The sequence below is a fragment of the Hyperolius riggenbachi genome, chromosome 4 (genome assembly GCF_040937935.1).
Source record: "Hyperolius riggenbachi isolate aHypRig1 chromosome 4, aHypRig1.pri, whole genome shotgun sequence".
NCBI classification, from domain to species: domain Eukaryota; kingdom Metazoa; phylum Chordata; class Amphibia; order Anura; family Hyperoliidae; genus Hyperolius; species Hyperolius riggenbachi.
This window is the reverse complement of record NC_090649.1, coordinates 494,083,162-494,107,747: the sequence shown is the minus strand read 5'-3', so window position 1 is coordinate 494,107,747 and position 24,586 is coordinate 494,083,162.

Here is a 24,586-nt window from a genome sequence, read left to right as displayed (position 1 = left end):
TTGCGCTAGCAAAGTCTGGTGCACTTCGCATAGAGTTTAATGGCGCTGCTTTGCGTGCGGGACTTTGCGTGCGATCTAAACTGATCTAAACTTATCACGCCTAAACTTATCATGCCTAAACTTATCATGCCTAAACGGAGTTTAGGCATGATAAAATGATTATCACGCTTAAAGTCTTTAACTGGGTTATCACCGCTTTGTGAATCAAGCCCACTGTCATTAAGTTACATTAGTTATGTTAATTAAAATAGATAGGTAAAAAAATCTCTTACCCACCTTGTTTTAAAAAAACAGGCAAATGTTTGATTTCATGAGGGCAGCCATCTTTTTAGTTGAAAGGAGGTGACAGGGAGCATGAGACACAGTTCCAACTGTCCTGTGTGCTAATCACCCCTCCCAGTTGCTAGGCAACGTGAACAACAACATAGGAAATCCTATCATGCTTTGCACAGCATCAGGGGAAAAAAGTCTGGGCAATTTTCTTTGATGGGTGGAGCTTAGCTAAAAATGCAGCTAAAAATGATGCTTTGGTAAGAAAAACATAGTTCTGATGCTGTGAAACAGTTAAAGAAACACCAAGCCTTTTCAGTTCTGCTGAGTAGATTTTTAGTCCGGAGGTTCACTTTAAGCTGAGTAGGTTGGGTGGTGAGGGAAGGGGTGAGAGGTTGGGCAGTCTATTGTTAAGTTAGTTAGACAAGGGAGGGGGACACTGAGAGCCCGATATAGTGTAGTATGTACTGGATTATGTGGAGTGAGGAAAATGGTTGTAAGATTATACTCACAAGTCTGGGTTACCGTCCAGGTAACCACTGTATAGGCAGGTGGGGAGTATTAGACCTGTCCCCACTCAGGATTAAGAAGTCGCTCTCTGTAGTTCAGAAGAAAAAGGGCCAAATCCCCTCCACCAGGGGTGGACTCAAATTGTATGCAGTGGTACACAGGCGCCAGTAGTGTAAAACATTGATAAAAGGTTTATAAAGAGGGAGGCTAGTGGTGGACGTACCTCCCTGATGCCAACACAAGATAAAGTTGTTTTTTTTCAACAAAAATAATTTATTTACATTCTCCAAATAAATGCAACGCGGTTCGTGGGCACATCCCACTTCATTAGGCTATAAAACAGGAGTATCACAGCTAGTGCAATGGGTAGTGTAGCTTAGCGCCTCTGGTTAGGTTGGGAGAGAGTATTTAGAAAAATAGGAAAAAAATTCCTGGAGCTTAACTTTAAAAAACTCACTCAATTTTCCAAACACCTATGTGCTCAGTGCTCTCCTAATATGGACTGCGGCCAGAGCCGGATCATCCACTAGGCAATTCTAGGCACTAGCAGCGGTAATGTTCCGCGCCGTCCACTCCTGATGCACCGTTCCCCGCTGCTGGTCCCCGTGTAATCATGCGGGTGATTACACTGCGGCTGCGCGGCCGAGCTCTCTCTCCCGCACGCGTCATCAGAGCTTAATGCGCAGGCACAGTACTAGAAAACTTCGTACTGAGCCTGCACAGTAAGCTCCCGATGACGCAAACAGGAGCGCGCATTATTCAGCTATGTGTCAGCTTGTTTTACTTTTTGACTAACACAGAACCCCTTTAACCCATTCTGGTCATTTTTCTCCACACAAGAGCTTTAGGGGCACACAGAGGGTGAAAGAGGGAAACATAGGGTAGAAAGACATGGCAGCAGGTCACGGACAGGCACAGAGGAACTGGGTAGATGAGAGAATGGAAGTGTGGACACACAGAGGGGGGGGGGGGGGGGGGGTAAAGAAGCCTCTGGTGTAAAGGAGGGGCACTGTGAACTGTGAACTGGTTAAAGAGTGCTTTGTAAAATGGATCAATACTTTTCAGTTTAACCACTTAAGGACCACGGGCTTACACCCCCCTAGTGACCAGGCCATTTTTTACTAATTAGGCCACTGCAGCTTTAAGGCTTCACTACGGGCACCACAACTCACCACACAAGTGATTCCCCCCTTTTCTGCCCACCAGCAGAGATTTCTGTTGGTGGGCTATGATCGCTCCCAGGATGTTTATTTATTTTTTAATAATTTTTTTTTTTTACAATAAATTTTTTTTTTTCCCTAACCCTCCCTCCCCCCGCCAGCCAATCAGCACGAACGGAACGGCTGTCATAGACTTCAGCCTATGACCGTGGATGGCTTCCCTGCCTCCAGAGGAGACAGCCGTGTCACGCGGCTGACACCAGTACATCGCTGCCGTAGATCGCAGCGCTGTACTATGTAAACAGATGGTGACTTCGCCGTCTAACAGTCTCCTAGCGGCGATCGCTGGAAGACTGATGATGGAGCGGAGCTCTGTCATTCAACGGAGATGCTTGTGCATCGGCACACATGATCTCCTGCAAAGCCCCGCCCCAGGACTTGAAGCTTATTGGCAGTAGTTGGTCTTGGGGCTGCCGCCGCGATCACGCCTGTCATCATGACGCGGTCGTAGAAAAGTGAAAGATTGGAAATGACATAATTGAAGGAGTCCAGAGATCCCCGTGGTTGGGCAAGTGAGGTCCAGCTTGGATGTTTGAGAACGCTTCTTTTAAACTACTTTAAATTACTACTGCCACAATCCATAACAAAACATGAGGTTTTCAGGGACACTTATGTTTCAGAGGCGCCAAAATTAAAGAAAATAGTTAAAACCAGTTTAAAAAGAGGAGGTAGATATGAGCTTACCTCCTCTCTGGGAAAACACTGAAGAGTGAGATATCGTCTGAGGCTCTGGGCTTGCTTACAGCTCTTTTTGAGATTTTGCTATCAATATTTTCCTGATGAAGCGGGATCCTAGTCCCGAGAAACTCATTGCATACTATAAGAGTTGGTTTTTTTTGAATATGGGTCAGTTTATATATACCGCCTCTTTTTAAACAATTTATAACTATTTAATTTTGCCACCTCTGAAACTTTAAAGGGCACGGTGGGAAAATTGATGCTGTTCCAGTAGCCCTATTATCTGTTGTGTAACGGGGACAACATACATTTCTCCACAGAGCTTGTGTTAAAAAGATACCTGTAAGTAGCATTGTTTTCTTACTAAACAGCTGATACCCTGTCAGTAATTGGCTGCCGCCTCAAGCAACCAGAAAGAAAAAATGGCCTTGCAGGATGCATAGATCTACTTTTACACTTTTCATACAGTAATAAACCTCTGTTACATTAAGTTTATTCTGTTCTTTGCCCTGACAGAGGTGTAGCTAGGGTTTTCAGCACTTGGGGACAACGTTTTTGCGCCCCCCCCCCCCCCCCCCCTGGACAAAATGGGCGTGGACACGCATTAGAATGTGGGCGTGGTCATGAGTGGAGACAGATGTACAAATGCTATTTAGATAGCCACATGCCCCCCCCCCCCCCATTGATAGACAGATGTGCCCCCCTTTCTGCTGTTTATATAGCTAGATATGCTCCCTTTTTCTGCTGCTAACGCTTCTCTGCGCTCCTGTGCAGAGGAAGGGAGAGAAGCAAGGGCACTGCAGGCAGCCAGCAAGCTGGGGGTGCAGAGACTGTGCTGAGCGCCCTCACAGTGCTGCACCCGGGGACATATGTCCCTCCTTGCTCACTGATATCTACGCCTCTCTGTCCTGATTTGTTTTTAATGAGTGTATTTCAGCATTAATGCAGAGTATATGGTAAGTATACAGTGTGGGGTATAGGACTGGTTTTTAGCTGGGCCTATTTTTAACACTGACTCTCAAGCAACCAGAAACTTACCCTTATCTGGCATCAGCCAATCCTCGTCAGTGGTGGATAATGGGGGTTTTGCTGCCTCATCTCCACTCGTTGCCTCTCTCAGCAGAGATGCCCATCTGCGGCATAACTGATTATTCCTCTTGTGCTCACTTCTCAGCTGAATACAGATGGGAGATCAGCTCCAAGAAAAGAATGCTGCTTGCAGGTATTTTTATAACACCAGCTCTATGGAGAAATGTATGCTGTCCCTATTACACAGCTGATCATAGGGATCAGTATGGTGGCCTAGTGGTTAGCGCTCTTGTCTTACGGCGCTGGGTCCCTGGTTCGAATCCCAGCCAGGGCAACATCTGCAAGGAGTTTGTATGTTCTCCCCGTGTCTGCATGGGGTTCCTCCAGGCACTCCGGTTTCCTCCTTCGTCCCAAAAACATACAGATGAGTTAATTGGCTTCCCCCTAAATTGTCCCTAGACTACAATACATACACTCCACGATACATACATAGACATTAGACTATGGTTGGATTAGACTGTGAGCTCCTCTGAGGACAGTCAGTGACATGACTATGTACTCTGTAATGTGCTGCAGAAGATGTCAGTGCTATATAAATACATAATACTAATATGGTAGGACATTAGACTATGACTATGGTAGGATTAGATTGTGAGCTCCTCTGAGGACAGTCAGTGACATGACTATGTACTCTGTAATGTGCTGCAGGAGATGTCAGTGCTATATAAATACATAATAATAATATGGTAGGACATTAGACTATGACTATGGTAGGATTAGATTGTGAGCTCCTCTGAGGGCAGTCAGTGACATGACTATGTACTCTGTAATGTGCTGCAGAAGATGTCAGTGCCATATAAATACATAATAATAATATGGTAGGACATTAGACTATGACTATGGTAGGATTAGATTGTGCGCTCCTCTGAGGACAGCCAGTGACATGACTATGTACTCTGTAATGTGCTGCAGAAGATGTCAGTGCTATATAAATACATAATAATAAAATGGTAGGACATTAGACTATGACTATGGTAGGATTAGATTGTGAGCTTCTCTGAGGGCAGTCAGTGACATGACTATGTACTCTGTAATGTGCTGCAGAAGATGTCAGTGCCATATAAATACATAATAATAATATGGTAGGACATTAGACTATGACTATGGTAGGATTAGATTGTGCGCTCCTCTGAGGACAGTCAGTGACATGGCTATGTACTCTGTAACGTGCTGCAGAAGATGTCAGTGCTATATAAATACATAATAATATGGTAGGACATTAGACTATGACTATGGTAGGATTAGAGTGTGAGCTCCTCTGAGGGCAGTCAGTGACATGACTCTGTACTCTGTAATGTGCTGTAGAAGATGTCAGTGCTATATAAATACATAATAATAATATGGTAGGACATTAGACTATGACTATGGTAGGATTAGAGTGTGAGCTCCTCTGAGGACAGTCAGTGACATGACTATGTACTCTGTAATGTGCTACAGGAGATGTCAGTGCTATATAAATACATAATAATAATAATATGGTAGGACATTGGACTATGACTATGGTAGGATTAGAGTGTGAGCTCCTCTGAGGACAGTCAGTGACATGACTATGTACTCTGTAAAGTGCTGCAGGAGATGTCAGTGCCATATAAATACATAATAATATGGTAGGACATTAGGCTATGGCTATGGCAGGATTAGATTGTGAGCTCCTCGGAGGACAGTCAGTGACATGACTATACTCTTTACAGCGCTGCATAATATGTCGGTGCTATATAAATAATAATAATATCAGGACAGCATACATTTTGCCATAGTGCCCCTTTAAGTTTTTCACCACCCTGAGTGAAGGTTTTCCCCCCTGGATTTTGTCCTATCCTACAGAGAGCTACTTGTTAACCCAAGTGAGGTCGGGTTTGTGGTTTGTTCTCTCCATTTGCCTACTGTGTGGCCACTGCCGGGACGGTTCACAACTATCTCCCTCCTGTGGTTAGTTAACATACTGCACTATATTGGCTCTCGGTCTCTCCAACCCCACCCCCCATCCTGCCCCCTTTACTTCTTTTTGAGAATGAGGTTTTCATTGTTGACTTGTGGTCTCCTCAAATAGTACAATTTCTCCAAGACGATCCAGCACAGCTCTTTTAATCAGAAGATTATTTTATTGGATCATAAAAATACAAACATTAAAGCTGCATAGTGGCTACGGTCCACCGTTTCGGACCATCACAGTCCTTGTTCACGCCACACAGCCAAATGAACAACTGCAGACATGCTCTTTATATAGTCAAAGCTCCAACAGGCAGTGGCGTACATAGGGTATTTGACACCCGGTGCTGGGTCTTAAATTACACCCCCCCCAAAAAAAAGTAAAGGAGTGTGGCATGCTAAGCACACCATGGCGGGTAATGCCAGGTATAGGTGCCCCCAGTATATGTAGCCTGGAATTGTTGCCCCCAGTATAGGTAGTGTAGTATAGCCACAATAAGCAGTGTCTCCCTGCAAAATACATATGATGCAGCAGTGTTTTGCCAAAATATATAATGTGACAGCTATTAGGTAGCCAGATAACCCCCCTTTAGTGCCGGTAGCCAGATGACCTCCACCATTTATTGTATAGGTAGCTAGATAACCCCCCATTTAGGATCGGGAACTAACATTATACCCAATTACAGTATATATAGCCAGATCTCTCTTTAGTATATAGCCATTGTATATAGTCAGACCCCCCATTAGTATTATAGCCAGCGTATATATTCAGATCCTCCCCTATATATAGCCAATGTATACAGTCAGATCCTCCTGTACATAGCCATTGTATATAGACAGATCCCTCGTATATAATCAGATCTCCAGTGTATACAGTTAGATCTCCCCTGTATATGGCCAATGTAATTCTGACTGAGTGACCCCCAGGTGTACACACACACAGAGAGAGAGACAGAAGGAAGATAGAGCGGAGAGCGTCAGGAGGAGAGAGACAGAGCAGAGGACAGGAGGGAGAGAGACCAGAGGGAAAGAGGAGAGAGACAGAGGAGGGAATGAAACAGAGCAAAGAGAGACAGAGCAGAGAGAGATGGGGAGAGAGACTGGCGGGAGAGACAGAGGAGAGAGAGAGACAGGGGAGAGAGAGATGGAAGAGAAAGAGAGACAGGAGAGAGAGAGAGGGAAGAGAAAGAGAGAGAGACAGAAGGGAGAGACAGGTAGAAAAGAGAGCGGAGCGAGACAGGAGGGAGAGAGACAGGAGGGGGAGACAGAGAGACAGGAGGACGAGACGAAGACACAGAGAAGAGAGAGAGGAGGGGGAGACAGGAGAGAAAGAGACTGAGTAGAGATAGACATGAGGGAGAGACAGGAGAGAGAGAGATAAACAGGAGGGAGAGAGAGAGAGAGAGAGAGAGAGAGAAAGAGAGAGAGAGGAGGAAGAGACAGAGCAGAGAGAGAGAGAGAGAGAGAGAGAGAGAGAGTCAGGAGGGAGAGACAGAGCAGAGAGAGAGAGAGTCAGGAGGGGGAGACAGAGCAGAGAGAGAGAGAGAGAGAGACAGGAGGGAGAGAGCAGGAAGAGAAAGAGCAGAGAGACAGGAGGGAGGGACAGAGCAGAGACAGACAGGAGGGAGAGAGAGACAGACAGCAGGGAGAGAGATAGAGCAGGGAGAGAGAGAGAGACAGACAGCAGGGAGAGAGAGAGAGACAACAGGGAGAGAGAGAGAGAGAGAGCAGGGAGAGAGAGACAGACAGCAGGGAGAGAGAGACAGACAGCAGGGAGAGACAGACAGCAGGGAGAGAGAGACAGGAGGGAAGGAGGGAGGGAGAGACAGAAGAGAGGGAGGGAGAGACAGACAGGAGAGATGGAGGGAGAGACAGACAGGAGAGAGGGAAAGACAGACAGCAGGGAGGGAGAGACAGACAGGAGGGAGGGAGAGACAGAGGAGAGACAGACAGGAGGGAGGGAGAGACAGAGGAGAGACAGACAGGAGGGAGGGCAGGAGAGAGGGCGAGACAGACAGGAGGGAGGGAGAGACAGACAGGAGGGAGGGAGGGAGAGACAGGAGGGAGGGAGGGAGAGACCGACAGGAGGGAGGGAGAGACGGGAGGGAGACACAGGAGGGAGGGAGAGACAGACAGGAGGGAGGGAGAGACAGACAGGAGGGAGGGAGAGACAGACAGGAGGGAGGGAGGGACAGACAGGAGGGAGGGAGGGACAGACAGGAGGGAGGGAGGGAGAGACAGACAGGAGGGAGGGAGGGAGAGACAGACAGGAGGGAGGGAGGGAGAGACAGACAGGAGGGAGGAGGGGGAGACAGACAGGAGGGAGGGGGGGGACACAGACAGGAGGGAGGGGGGGGGACACAGACAGGAGGGAGGGGGGGGGAGACAGACAGGAGGGAGGGGAGACAGACAGGAGGGATGGGGGGGAGACAGACAGGAGGGAGGGGGAGATAGGAGGGAGGGGGAGACAGACAGGAGGGAGAGATAGACAGACAGGAGGGAGGGAGAGACAGACAGGAGGGATGGGGGGGAGACAGACAGGAGGGAGGGGGAGATAGGAGGGAGGGGGAGACAGACAGGAGGGAGAGATAGACAGACAGGAGGGAGGGAGAGACAGACAGGAGGGAGAGACAGAGGTGTACTGTCCAGCGGAAGTGTCACATTGTAATGTTCACCAAAGGTGTACCTGGGTGGCCCAGCTTGTCGGGAGATGAGCAGCCACAGGGAAGCGGCAGGCAGGCGGCATCTAGTTGTCATGGCTGCAGCGGTGGAGGAGCTGCAGCATGGATGGGCCCGCCTCTGGGTTCCCCGTGAGCCTGGAAGGAGGTGCAGAGCAAGTCTTCCCTTGGAAGCATTTGGCGTCTTCTGATAGTCCCAGGGTGCTGCGGTGACGCGGAGGCGGCAGCAGCAGCAGCCGTGGTGGGGATCATGGCAGACATCCCATGTGCGTCCCACGTGCAGCCCTGAGCGGCTTCCCGCTGAAGGTGGATTTCCGGAGGATGGCTGAACTGACAGCCGAGGTGACGGAGGCGGGGCCAAAAGGGGTTTTAGCCGGCTGCCAATAGAAGGGAGGCGGAGCATGTACTGCTGGCTTAAAATCTGTGATAGGTTGGGCTGGCTTCTTTGACACCCCCATCCCCACCTGTCACCCGGTGCGTGGCGCCCCTGTGTGCCCAATGGACAGAACGCCACTGCCAACAGGGCAACCAATCAGAGAAACCTATGCAAATGACTGGACCTGATGGGGAACTACAGGGCTTGTCCACAAAGGGTATCGCCCTCCCACTCCATTGGTCAAACATTTTGAAATGCATGATGTCACAGCAGGAACATAAACATATAAATAGAAACATTTCTAACTCTGATCTATAGCACCTGTTGAACATCTAAAAAGATCCTGGGAGGAATCCAGGGCATCCTGATGCAGAGGGCATGGGTTTGGATGTGTCATATACAGTGTAAAACTGTAAACGAACGAACACCGAGCGCTGCCCGCCGTCGCCATGGCAACCACCGTCACATGACAACCAATACGGAAGGACGTGCGCAATGACGCCTCTACTGGCGTCCTATTGCCACCGCGATGCGGAAGGACAGACGCATTGTACGCGTATAAATAAACGGAAGAGACACAGACAAAAATACGCATGCCCAATGCTATCAATAGGTGACCTGGACTCAACCCATAAAATAACACCCCTAGTTCAATAATGCATAATAAAAAAGTGCAAAAGAACCTATGATACAAAAGTGACAATGAGAAGGGGACCCAAAGGACACCCCCCACCCCCAAACAACAGACCCAGAGCCATAGAACATCTACCATACAAAATTTAAGTCGTATTCCTTATTTAATCCCCCACGACCAATAGTCCCCAATTCCCTAATCCATCGCGCCTCTCTTTTTAACAATTCTCTACCCCTATCTCCCCTAAGCCCACGGGGCACCCCATCAATAACTTGGACTCTAAGCTGACTAACATCATGTCTAAATTGAATAAAATGCTCTGAGACTGCATGATCCAAGCTTCTACCTCTAATATTGGATTTGTGTTTGGAAACACGATCTTTTAGCTCCTGTGTGGTTTTTCCCACGTCCTCAAATAGTACACATGAAGTCAAAAACTCATCTGCAAACCAAAGCTATTCCTAAGCTGCTTCGCCTACATAACGGAAAATTGTATACTTACCTGCCGGTAATTTTCCTTTCCATGTGTATCCATGGCAGCACGGTCGGGTTAAGTCCCGCCCACTTCACCCCATAGGACCTATGTTATAAATTTCTCCCAACAGTCCCCACTCCTTAGTCTATGTCCTCAAAAACACCGAATCTAAGGGTGGGAGCCTCGTGCTGCCATGGATACACATGGAAAGGAAAATTACCGGCAGGTAAGTATACAATTTTCCGTTTTCCATATGTCTCCATGGCAGCACGGTCGGGAGTTAACTAGAATAATACACTGGGAGGGATGAGGTGTAATGCTGAACACACAACTTTAATTAATATCAGACAGAATTTAACACAGCCGAGCCAAACTGTAATGTAGAGTTCACTGCCGGATCAACTCTGTAGTGTCTCATGAAGGTATTGATCGTTGTCCAGTTGGCTGCTTGGCAAATCTTCTCAGCGGAGACTTTGTTGAAGGCCGCCCAAGAAGCAGCTAATCCCCTCGTGGAGTGTGCCGTTATTTGCTCCGGTGGTGTCAGGTTATTAGCCTTATACACCATTTGGATCGTTTTGACTAACCACTGTGCAATGGTTCTAGAGGAGGCTGCCTGGCCTGCTCTGTAGCCTGCTGGGATAACAAAAAGTCTCTCTGACTTGCGTAATTCCTTTGTTTTTTCAAGATAGACCTTTAAATTGTTCCCGATGTCCAACGGGTGTGGATTCGGGTTTCCTTCCTCATGGAGTGTTGGTAGCGTCCATTCCTGATTGAAATGGTAACTTGACGACACTTTAGGTATGAAATGTTGGACTGGCCTAAGGACTACTCTGTCCGGGAAGAAAGTGAGTGAAGGTTCTTTCCAACCCAAGGCTTGTAGTTCTGATATTCTTCTCGCAGATGACATAGCGACCAAAAATATAGTTTTGTACGTTAACTGTATTAGAGTAGCCTGTTCTGCTGGCACGTACGGATCTTTTGATAATGTCTCTAGTACTAATGGCAAATTCCACTGCGGAAAGATAGCCTTGATAGGTGGTCTCTCCTTCATTGCCCCTTTTAAAAATTGTATGACCAGAGGTTGTAGGGCCCACCTTTGGTCGGTTAGGGCTGACAGAGCCGAGACTTGGACTTTCAAGGAATTATATCCTAAACCTTTATCTAGCCCTGTCTGTAAAAACTGTAATATATCCGTTATCTTGGGATGCAGATGGTCAATTTGTAACTGGTTAGCAAATTCTTCGAATCTCTTCCATATTCTCTGGTATGATGCATTCGTGGAAGGTTTCCTGGCCTTAAGAATCGTATCGATGACGGTGTTTGTACATCCAATTGCTTCTAACTTCCTCCTCTCAATTTCCAAGCCGCCAACTTTAAAGTGGCTGGATCTGGGTGCGAAATTGGGCCCTGTGTCAACAGATCGTGTGTAACTGGAAGTAGGAGTGGCTGTTGAACCTTCAATCTCCACAGCAGCGGAAACCAGGGTCTCCCTGGCCAAAATGGGATTACTGCTATCAACGTTACTTCCTCTTGGACTAGTCTCAGTAGCAGCCGGTGGATCAACGGGGTTGGCGGAAACACGTAGGCGATCGAAAAGTCCCATGGAGCTGTCAGTGCATCTGTTGCTATCGCTACCGCTGACTGTTGTCGAGACATGAATTTGACACATTTCCTGTTGTGTAGGGTGGCCATTAGATCGACTTGAGGCTTCCCCATTTCGGCACATATGTGTTGGTAAACCTGCAAGTTGAGAGATCACTCGTTGTTGTCGATTTTGGTTCTGCTTAAATAATCCGCTGTTACATTGTCTTTCCCTGGTAAGTATATTGCTGTCAGACTGTTGAGATAGCGTTCCGCCAATTGAAAAATTGGTTCCACTTCCCGTAATAATGACACCGATTTGGTTCCCCCTTGTCTCCTCACGTAAGCCACCGCTGTTCGATTGTCCATCTGAAGCGTTACATCCCTGCCTATTAGCTGTTTCTTGAAATGGGACAGTGCCAAAAATGCTGCTCTGATTTCTAGCTTGTTGGCTGGAAGATGGGAGTTGCGACGTCTCCACTGACCCTGTACCACCTGTGTTTGTAGACAAGCACCCCAACCTCTATGACTGGCATCGGTAGTAATTGTTATCTTGGAGAGTTGATGTATACTCAACGGGGTTGATAATTTCGTTCTGTCTGTCCACCAATGAAGACTGTCTCTCATCTCCTCCGTTATTAGGATGGTCTGATCCATCCTTTTCCCGGACCACTGACGTAGAAAGCCCAATTGCCACTGCCTGGCGTGCCACTGCGCCCATCTTACCATGGGTATGGTGGATGTCATTGAACCCAGTAAGCTGAGACATTGTCTCGCATTCATGACCGAGTTGCTGATCGTATTCCTTGCCAGATTCTGGATCTTTAATAATTTCTCCTCCGGAAGACTGACTGTGTTGACTGATGTCTGCACTCTTGCTCCTAAGAATATTATGTCTCTGGTTGGTGTTAACTGACTTTTCGACAAGTTGATCTTCCAACCAAATCTCTGAAGCTCCGAAAGTAAAAATTGTCTGTGAAGCTTGATTGTTTGTTCGTCTTGGTGCAGTAACAAGAGATCGTCCAGATAGTGGTATAAGCGAAGATCTTTGATTCTTAGAGTCTCTACTAAGGCCAATAGTACTTTCGAAAAGGTTCTTGGAGCCGTGCAAATCCCAAACGGGAGACATTGGAACTGCAGGTGAAGTTCTCCGATAGCAAATCTTAGATATTTCTGATAACGTTGGTCTATTGGTATGTGGAGATAGGCGTCCTCTAAATCCACTGAGAGTGCCCAGTCGTCTATCAGTATCACCTTCAGAATAGTTTGAAGTGTTTCCATCTTGAAACGTTCCAGCCGTATAAACGTGTTGAGTCTCCTCAGGTCCATCACTGGTCTGAGATCGCCCGTTTTTTTCTTGACAAAGAAAAGGGACGAATATACTCCCTCTCCTCTCTCCATCTGTGGAACCTCCACCACAGCTCTTTTCCTTATTAATTCCTGAACGTATGTGATCAATATTTCTCTCTTGTCTTGAATAGCTGGGATTTTCGTGACCTTGAAAATGTTGGGGGGTGTCTCTGAAAATTCCCAACGATGCCCCTTTGAAATTGTTTGGAGCACCCATGGACTGCTGATGCTCTCCGCCCAGATCTCCCTGAAGATCTGTAGTCTTCCCCCCACCGGGATTTCCTGGACGGGCTGACCATCAAAAAGACTTCTGTGATGTTGCCGACTGTTCTGTCTTTTTTTGTCTATTCTGTCTCAAAAGTGCTGATTGTGAGCTACGCCAATTCTTCTTGAAGTCTCTCCCTGGGCGAAATGATCCGGTGTTCTTAAACCTACTGAAGTATGTATTTCTCTGGAAGGCGTTCCTTCTTGGTCTTCGATCTTGCGGGATGAGTCCAGATCTCCCTCCTGTCACTCTACTAATTGCCGTATCCATTTCTTCTCCGAATAAACTTTTCCCATCGTATGGTATCCTGCACCAGTCCTGCTTTGATGTAGAATCCGCCGACCATGCCTTCAACCATAGCGCCCTCTTTGCTACTACTGAGTGTAGCATGGAACCTGCGGAACATCTTATGACATCGACCGCTGCTTCACTCATGAAATCTGCTGTCAATTTCACATCGTCTAAGGCTGAAATGATCGTCTCCCTATCCGTATCAGATCTGAGTGCCTCCTCGATATTATCTATCCAGACTCGTAAGGCCTCTGCCACCGATGTTAATGCAATAGCTGGACGACAAGCATTTCCTGAAGAAAGATAGGATCTTTTGAACTCAGAATCGATTTTACGGTCCAACGGGTCCTTAAAGGACGCCGCGTCCTCTCTAGGTAGAGTAATATGTTTCGCCAATCCCACGACTGAAGCGTCTACCTTTGGCGGTGTTCCTAATGCAGCTAGTCTGGAATCCTCCATCGGATAGAGTTTATTAAATTTATTCACAAGGACAGTCTTTTTGTCTGCTTTCTTCCACTCTTCCAGGATCAGGTCATGAATATTGTCGAATAAAGGGAACGGTTTAGTAGATTTCTTCAGATGTGAATAAAAATCCTTCTGACTAGTAGAAGTTGATGGTTCCGTCTGTTCCTCATTCCAGTCAATGGCTTCCCTGATAGCCGTAACAAAGGGTTGTACGAGATTGAAATTAAATCCAATCTGCGATAGATCCGCATCAAGGTCCGCCGTCTCAGAGGGACCTGGTTGTGCCCCCGCTAAATCGTCCTGCCTCGGTTGGGACGAGGGTAAAGAAGCGATGTATGATTTCATAGATTCCTGTACCGCTTCCTTGATCATACCAGAAATATCTTTTGGTTGCTCCGTGTCTCTAGCCATAGTACTAAAGCAGTAGTGACATACAAGCTTCCCGGGCATAGTTGCTTCACCGCATGCCCAACATCTCTTCCTTGATGAACGTCTGTAAGAATAGCGATCTCTACTAGACGATCTGCTGTGATGGCGTCTCCTATGGGATGAACGCCTCCTTGATCTGGATCTGGATCTAGATCTGTCTCTGGATCGTGATCTGCTTTGTCTTGACTTTTTACACTGAGCGCCCTCTTTGGATCTTGGTTTAGGCTGTGGGTACGGTTTAGGTTGTGGGTGACCAGCATCCTCCAGCGGTTCATCTTCCTGATCCCGTTCTTCTGAAGGGCTAAAATAGAGTAAATAAAGCCATCAGTTCTTCGCCTCTTATCTGAAAAAATAACGCTTACCTGTGAGGTGGCTGTATGGTGTCTTACCTAGTAACCTGACTCTGATCATCTCTGGGCAACTCCTGTTCCATGCTGCAACACCTGTTGCATAATAGAGTTATGAAAATGAAATTAATGTAGGTAGGTAAGAACTAGCATAGGGTAAGGACAGAGAAATCGCAGACTTACTTTCACTACAGAAGAAAAGCGAAAGTCCACAGCGTGCTGAGTCTCCTCTGACCTGCCAGCGCCGATCAGTCTCACCATCAGCGCTGACACTCTCTGTCCGGCTACCTAAATAGTCCCCTACACGAGCCTCCACCACCCCTAGAGGCTGGAAAAAAACTCAGCCAATAGAAACCGGCAAAACGCCGGACCGGAAGTGACGTCACCGCTGTGGAACGCCCCGTGGAGCGCACGCCGCCCGCTCTTCAAACACGAGGAGGGAAGAAGGAAGTGAGAGCCGGAAGTGATGTCACCGTTAGGTGCACCACAGATGGAGCGCCCGCCGGGCGACAATAGGAACAGGTACCCGGCAGCATTTAGCCACACAATCTTATAATTTCTTTACATCTGAAACGGAGGATTTACCTCACCATCAGCCTGTAACGGTCCGTGATCAGCAACAAACCTTCCCCGAGTTGTGAGCCGTTTAGACTCTATACAGGGGGCATCACATAGGCGAGGCTGCACCTACGTGGTAGGCATTACACCATACAGCTTCCGATAGGTCCTAATCAGATGAGGTGTGCTGAGGACAAAAGACTAAGGAGTGGGGGCTGTTGGGAGAAATTTATAACATAGGTCCTATGGGGTGAAGTGGGCGGGACTTAACCCGACCGTGCTGCCATGGAGACATATGGAAAACCCTTTTGTTCGCACAGCGCATGAGAACTTCATTTCTTGCACAACTGAGTCTCTTGAAGACACTTTGGAATGGAAAGCAGTCCACAAGTGCGTGACCCTGTTGTGACTCAGTAGTGTAAACAAACCCCTGACAGCGGAGCTGTAAAGGCAGAGTCAATACTGTGGTGTCAGTCGCAGCTGTCAGGTGTCCAGCAGGATCATCACCTGGGCAGGTAAAGCAAGTTGCTGAATTTCCAAAGAGCAAGATGGAGAGAGCAGAGTCCACAGCTGTGACTAGCAGGATGAGCTGACACTGTACACTAATAAAACCATTTTATTGGGTATGTAAATATGGCAGAGATGGATTACATGGAGGATGGTGTAGCCATGCTTTAAAGCCCTTCTTCTGCCCAAAATGTAATTATGGTGATAGCACCCTCAGCCGCCCACATCCTTGCAACATTAGAATGCAGTCTCTTGCAGTACATGGTTTACATGGAATCGCCGCTGAATACAGCTCCTCCATAGATCACAGATTGCGGTTATACTTGTCTTGGTCCATTGTCAATGTTTGTATACCGTGTGCCTCTGAGGAAGTGGCTATTGGCCGTGAAACATGCATCAGGCAGTCTTTTTGTGTGATAGAACTCTTAACTTGTATCCATACGTCTTGTCCGCAATTTTTGAAGATATAGTGAATGAAGAATAAATAGAGAAACTGTTCAAAAAAATCCCCATCTTTTGAGAATTGTGTTGTTTGTAACATTAGAATGAAGCTATGTATAGACATGCAATTACTGTATCACACAGGGTTCGGGATGCAATCTCTCAGGTGACAGGGTAGAGTGCTGTACAGACGCATCTGCTGTCGGAAAACAAAGCACTTGGAGTCAGGAAGGCATGCTAGATGTTTAGGCCACGTTGGGGGCTCCAGTTCTCGCACTAGATCATTTTTAAAGTAATGATAGCCTACATGCCATTACCAGTGCACACGGGCACAGGGGAACACACATACACTTCTGGGGACAACCGCCAATGTTTGGTACATTCTGCTTGTCACTGGTAATATCTGCATATTGTTGGTATTCTCTACTTGTCACTGGTAATGTCTGCATTACCTTGCTTGGTTTTATTTAATAAGAAAAGGGGGTGTGGTCTATGCTGAAGGGCGGAGTTTAGGGCACCAGAACTTCTGTGCCTATAGGCTCCTGAGCTGAAAATCCTGCCCTGGACAGACTGTTTAATTGAGCTGAGATAAAACAATAAATCTACTTTTTTAAAGTTTTTAAACATAATCTTAAAGGATACGTTCAGGCAAATGAAAAAACAAAAGTCCACTTACCTGGGGCTTCCTCCAGCCCCTGGCAGTCGTTCTGTGCCCTCGCCGCAGCTCAAGTGGCTCCCAGTCTCCTCCGCTGCAGATGCCGACCTCGCCAGGTCAGCTTCTTCTGCGCTCCACGGCGCGGGTCACGTGATCTGGCTGACGTCATCTTGATGGAGCTGCGCAGGCGCATAACTACTGCAGCGGAGGAGACCGGGAGCCACCCGAGCTGCGGCGAGGGCACAGGACGGCTGCCAGGGGCTGGAGGAAGCCCCAGGTAAGTAGATGTTTTTTTTTTAATTTATCTGGACGTATCCTTTAAGCTGTGGGCTATCTAAAAGTCATTTTTGCGAGTAGGAAGGAACAATTGTTTAGCTCATGAGTTTACTCACTTTAAAGTGGACCTGAACTCTTGCGCAGGACAGAAGAAAAACACAGAGAAATGCACCCTGTATGTATTTTGAGAGTTTAGCCTGTCTAATTCCCTCCCATCTGTGTCTAATCACATGTTGTAATTTGATCTCTCAGCTGTGTTAGCTGGCTTCCTCAGCAGAACAGATAATTTGTAAACACAGGATGTTAACCCTTTGTCTGCTTCCATGAAAGCAGGAAGTAGACACACTGCAGATTTATTGCAGGATTTGTATCAGCTGTAACAAAGAAATTATTTTCTTTGAAGGTTATTGTGCTGTTGCTTATCTTTTAGAGCAAAGAGGACGATCTGAGATCAGGTCCGCTTTAAGTAAATATTAGTGACCAACTGTAGTTGTCTAATCTATGTAAAGAAAGTCCACCACTTATTCTCTATTATGCTGGATACACACGGTAAGACTATTCACGCACTGGATTCTGCGCTCGATTCTTTTATCTTCATCCGTTTTCTTATCTTTTTCCATTCACCACTATGAGAAATCGAGCGCGGAAACGATCAGGAGCAATATCGGACATGACGGATTTTCATACCTCCCAACTTTTTGAGATGAGAAAGAGGGACACTTAAGCCACGTCCCTGATACACACCCCCTAACCGCACCCCCGTCACACCCCTAGTCACACATACCATAAAGATTTCATAAGAAAAATATGTTTTTTATAATTCAAACCACACTGGTCCTTTCTATCCTGGTCCATTTTCCTTCCATATTAACATTTTAAACTGAGTAATATATCAATTTAAAGGATGGGAATAAAATTTAGAGTCAAACTCATTTTTTAGTAGAGAAATATATATATATATATATACAGTGGAGGAAATAATTATTTGAGCCCTCACTGATTTTGTAAGTTTGTCCAATGACAAAGAAATGAAAAGTCTCAGAACAGTATCATTTCAATGGTAGGTTTATTTTAACAGTGGCAGATAGCACATCAAAAGGAAAATCAAAAAATAACCTTAAATAAAAGATAGCAACTGATTTGCATTTCATTGAGTGAAATAAGTTTTTGAACCCCTACCAACCATTAAGAGTTCTGGCTCCCACAGAGTGGTTAGACACTTCTACTCAATTAGTCACCCTCTTTAAGGACACCTGTCTTAACTAGTCACCTGTATAAAAGACACCTGTCCACAGAATCAATCAATCAAGCAGACTCCAAACTCTCCAACATGGGAAAGACCAAAGAGCTGTCCAAGGATGTCAGAGACAAAATTGTAGACCTGCACAAGGCTGGAATTGGCTACAAAACCATTAGCAAGAAGCCGGGAGAGAAGGTGACAACTGTTGGTGCGATTGTTCGAAAATGGAAGGAGCACAAAATGACCATCAATCGACCTCGCTCTGGGGCTCCACACAAGATCTCACCTCGTGGGGTGTCAATGGTTCTGAGAAAGGTGAAAAAGCATCCTAGAACTACACGGGAGGAGTTAGTGAATGACCTCAAATTAGCAGGGACCACAGTCACCAAGAAAACCATTGGAAACACATTACACCGCAATGGATTAAAATCCTGCAGGGCTCGCAAGGTCCCCCTGCTCAGGAAGGCACATGTGCAGGCCCGTCTGAAGTTTGCCAATGAACACCTGAATGATTCTGTGAGTGACTGGGAGAAGGTGCTGTGGTCTGATGAGACCAAAATAGAGCTCTTTGGCATTAACTCAACTCGCTGTGTTTGGAGGAAGAAAAATGCTGCCTATGACCCCCAAAACACCGTCCCCACCGTCAAGCATGGGGGTGGAAACATTTTGCTTTGGGGGTGTTTTTCTGCTAAGGGCACATGACAACTTAATCGCATTAACGGGAAAATGGACGGAGCCATGTATCGTGAAATCCTGAACGACAACCTCCTTCCCTCTGCCAGGAAACTGAAAATGGGTCGTGGATGTTCCAGCACGACAATGACCCAAAACATACAGCAAAGGCAACAAAGGAGTGGCTCAAGAAGAAGCACATTAAGGTCATGGAGTGGCCTAGTCAGTCTCCGGACCTTAATCCAATAGAAAACCTATGGAGGGAGCTCAAGCTCAGAGTTGCACAGAGACAGCCTCGAAACCTTAGGGATTTAGAGATGATCTGCAAAGAGGAGTGGACCAACATTCCTCCTAAAATGTGTGCAAACTTGGCCATCAATTACAAGAAACGTTTGACCTCCGTGCTTGCAAACAAGGGTTTTTCCACTAAGTATTAAGTCTTTTATTGTTAGAGGGTTCAAAAACTTATTTCACTCAATGAAATGCAAATCAGTTGCTATCTTTTATTTAAAGTTATTTTTTCGATTTTCCTTTTAATGTGCTATCTGCCACTGTTAAAATAAACCTACCATTGAAATGATACTGTTCTGAGACTTTTCATTTCTTTGTCATTAGACAAACTTACAAAATCAGTGAGGGGTCAAATAATTATTTCCTCCACTATATATATATATATATATATATATATATATATATATATATATATATATATATATATATATATATATATATATATTAGGGATGGGACGACGAATCCGGCGAATCCACGAATCCCTCGAATATTGGTAAATATTCGAGATTCGTGGATTCGAATCCCGACGCCATTTTCCACTTTACGAATCCGCCGAATCCCGACGCTGCATCGCCGCGCAACCGCCGCTCGCACTCGTCCTCCTCCGACCCCCCCCCCCCCCGCGCGCCTCCTCCGCCCGCCCGCATACATTATATCAACTCACCTGTCCAGTGGAGCGCAGAGCGGCAGACCTCTCGCTGACTTCCTGGTTCCCTCTAGTGACGGCTTTTACAATGACGTCATCAGTAAAAGCCGGTCCGGCCACTAGAGGGAACCGAGAAGTAACGACGAGGTCTGCCGCTCTGCGCTCCACTGGACAGGTGAGATGATACTTATGCAGGGGTGAGCGGAGGAGGTACGGGGACGGAGGAGGCCGTGGGGGTGAGCGGAAAGGCACGGGGTGGGGTTGGGGGCGGGGGGGGGGGGGGCTGAGGGGGGGGTGAGAGCGATACCTACCTACCGACCGACCTACCTACCGGCCACTATACCTACCTAAAGGCCCCCTATACCTACCTACCGGCCACTATACCTACCTACCTACAGGCCCCTATACCTACCTAAAGGCCCCCTATACGTACCTACCTACCTACCTACCTAAAGGCCCCTATACCTACCTACAGGCCTCTATACCTACCTACCTACCTACCTAAAGGCCCCCTATACGTGCCTACCTACCTAAAGGCCCCTATACCTACCTACCTAAAGGCCCCTATTCCTACCTACCTACATACCTACCTATACTTAAGGCCCTATACCCTGCTACCTATACTGAAGGTCCCTTTAACTACCTACCTACCTACAGGACACTATACCTACCTACTTACCTACAGGCCACTATACCTACCTAAAGGCCCCCTATACGTACCTACCTACCTACCTACCTAAAGGCCCCTATACCTACCTACCTAAAGGCCCCTATACCTACCTACATACCTACCGCCCTATACCCTGCTACCTATACTGAAGGTCCCTTTACCTACCTAAAGGCCCCTATACCTACCTATACTTAAGGCCTCTATATACCCTGTTACCTATACTGAAGGCCCCTATACCCTGCTGCCTATACTGCAGGCCCCTATACCTTGCTACCTATACTGCAGGCCCATATACCCTGCTGCCTATACTGCAGGCCCCTATACCCTGCTGCCTATACTGAAGGCCCATAAACCCTGCTACCTATACTGAAGGCCCATAAACCCTGCTACCTATACTGAAGGCCCCTATACCCTGCTGCCTATACTGCAGGCCCCTATACCTTGCTACCTATACTGCAGGCCCCTATACCCTGCTGCCTATACTGAAGGCCCATAAACCCTGCTACCTATACTGAAGGCCCATATACCCTGCTACCTATACTGAAGGCCCATATACCCTGTTACCTATACTGAAGGCCCATATACCCTGTTACCTATACTGAAGGCCTATATACCCTGCTACCTATACTGAAGGCCCCTATACCTTGCTACCTATACTGAAGGCCCATATACCCTGCTACCTATACTGAAGGCCTATATACCCTGCTACCTATACTGAAGGCCCATATACCCTGCTACCTATACTGAAGGCCCATATACCCTGCTACCTATACTGAAGGCCTATATACCCTGCTACCTATACTGAAGGCCCCTATACCTTGCTACCTATACTGAAGGCCCATATACCCTGCTACCTATACTGAAGGCCTATATACCCTGCTACCTATACTGAAGGCCCATATACCCTGCTACCTATACTGAAGGCCCATATACCTTGCTACCTATACTGAAGGCCTATATACCCTGCTACCTATACTGAAGGCCTATATACCCTGCTACCTATACTGAAGGCCTATATACCCTGCTACCTATACTGAAGGCCCATATACCCTGCTACCTATACTGCAGGCCCCTATACCCTGCTGCCTATACTGAAGGCCCCTATACCCTGCTACCTATACTGCAGGCCCCTATACCCTGCTGCCTATACTGCAGGCCCCTATACCCTGCTGCCTATACTGCAGGCCCCTATACCCTGCTGCCTATACTGCAGGCCCCTATACCCTGCTACCTATACTGCAGGCCCCTATACCTTGCTACCTATACTGAAAGCTACCAATATTGAAGGCACCTTTACCTCGCTACCTATACTGCGGGCAGAGGGACAAAGTCCTGAAAGAGGGACAAATGAGGGGGAAAGAGGGACAGAAGTACGGGGCTCCCAAAGAGGGACTGTCCCTCCGAAAGAGGGACAGTTGGGAGCTGTAGATTTTATTTTATCTGATCCATCTATCGCAGGAAAAATTGTACCGTGTGTATTAGGCATTACAACTGTTTTTGAGTGTTTGAATATACCTTTGGCCTCTTTTAGCGCACAGATAAATGACAATGCAAGTCTGTTCCATTGAGTGGACATGGCAAATGTCCAGCAGAACAAATACATGAAAAGTCAGCGCAGAATCTGCACTATTTACTTGCAGATCAGGGATTTAGCCGCAACCAGGGCCCCAGAGCTTGTAGGGGCCCCCAGTGGCTACAAGAGGAAAAACATTTTTTTTCAAATCGGCCTTATAGTTCCTGAGAAAATTGATTTTAAAGTTTCAAAGGAAAAAAAATACACATTTAAAAACCAGCCGACTTTAATGGTTAATAGCAAATCCACCTTAAATGCTAGAAACCCTAAATTTGCAGGATATGTTAAGGAGATCATTGGGAATAAGAGGAAAAAACTATTTTTCAAAAAGACCTTATAGTTTTTGAGAAAATTGATTTTAAAGTTTCGAAGGAAAAAAGTATACTTTTAAATGCGGTAAATGTCACTTTTAGTACCTAACGGTAGTGTAATTTTACATGAATCAAAAGAAAGAGCAATACATTTCCTGACGGGGTTTCCAGGGGGTCCATACGCAGCCGCAGCGGTTTGGCCAGGGATCGCTATACAGCCGCAATATGGCTGTATGAAGATTCCTGGCATTTTATTCCTATTTTCCCAATTCTTTTTTTTATGTTTAGAGTGTGGGAATTTTTTTTTTTTTAATTATGTGGGGTCCCCCCTCCTGAAACTTTTTAACCCCTTGTCCCCCATGCAGGCTGGGGTAGCCAGAATGTGGAGCTCCGACCGATTGGGGCTTCAAACCCTGACTATACCAGCTGCAAAAAAGGTCCCCTAATGCCGATTTTTGCTCCGGGGTATCTGTTGGGGGGGCCCCCCAGGTTTATTTTGCCCTGGGGCCCCATTGTTGCTTAAACCGGCCCTGGCGTTACTACATCATATTCCTGAGCATTTATGTCTGTGGACGATCCACTCCTTTTCCTGATGGAGATTGCCTGACAAATAGAAATAGGCCACAACCTGATCAGGTCTTTCTTCTTGCAATTCCTGTGTCCAGAACTGCAGAGGAATCGAATTGTGTATTAATGCAATTATAAATAGCTCCATTAGGGGGCAGCAGCATCCTTACTATTTCTGCACTAAGAGAATACACTGCAGTGATGATATGTGCAGACTGTAGTACAGTAACTAATAGCCGCCAATTACAGGCTTTATAGAGCAGGTAATGGAAGTGTATATATAAACATTATCACTGCCAGACCCCTTGTATGTAAAATAACTGGTGAATGTGAGTGTCAGAGTAAAGATTCCTGGGAGACTCTCACTATATATGCCAGTTGCAACATGAAGATGAATCATGTAAAAAGGTCGCAGGAGCCCTTATGGAAGAAAGGGCGCCACAATAGGAACTTGTGATAAAAGCTGCAATCAGCGACAGAGAAGGGAAATTTGGGCGTACCGCGATGTCCGCTAAAATGTACTGGCTTTTACTTTGGGGCTAAGATGTTAAATTTGTGTGCCAGGAGGTACTATGTGGAGGGCGTTAAGGTTAGGCATCACCAGAGGGGTCTTAGGATTTGGCACCACTAGGGGGAGTCTTAGGGTTAGGCACTACCGGGGGTCTTTGGCGTTAGGCCCCACCAGGGTGGTCTTATGGTTAGGCACCACTAGGGGGCATTCTTAGGATTAGGCACCACCGGGGGGAGAGGGGGGGGGGGGGGTTAGGATTAGGCACCACCAGCGGGGTGTTCTTAGGGTTAGGCATCACCAGGGAAGGGTTCTGTGTGAGAGAGCGTGTCAGCGAGGAGACAGGTAAGTGGCATGACAACTAACAACTTGAGCAGTAGCAACAATGCATACCGGTATATATACTTCAACTCTAGGGTAATTTGCATAGCTACAACATGTTAGAGAAAAAGTACCCCTGAGTGAAAACCATGACAGAACACCATAGGTAAAGTTGCAAAAATAGTACAAAATTTACTAAAGTTCAAAACACGAAGTAACATTAAGGGCCCTTTTCCACCAGCGCGTTTGCGCTGGCTGAATCGCAAAAACGCAAACCGCTAGCGATTTTACAATCGCTACGATTTGCTTTTTAACATAGGAATCGCGGTAGGTCATTTCCACTACCGCGATTCATTTTTGCCGGGAACGCGAACGCGCGGCGGAGCGATATTTGCCGCGATTTTGCTATGCAGTGCATAGCATAGCAAAATCGCGGCCGCGAACGTCGGGGAATCGCCGGTAATTGCGATTCAGCAATGGCTAGCGTTCAGCGTGAACGCTAGCAATTGCTAGTGGAAAAGGGCCCTAAAAACAATTTAAAAATTTCCACAAACGTTGGTTGTAACCAAACATCCTGAATAAATCTGTACCCCAACAAGTATATTTAATATAATTGATTACATGAAGCATAAGAAAAAATCTGGAAGCCTTCGTCCATTGAAGCAGATGCTGTCGGCGAGCGCGTAGGGCAGGGGTCCACAAACGTTTTGGGTCGAGGGCCGGGTCAACATACTTCAGGCTGCCGGGGGGCGGAGTATACAT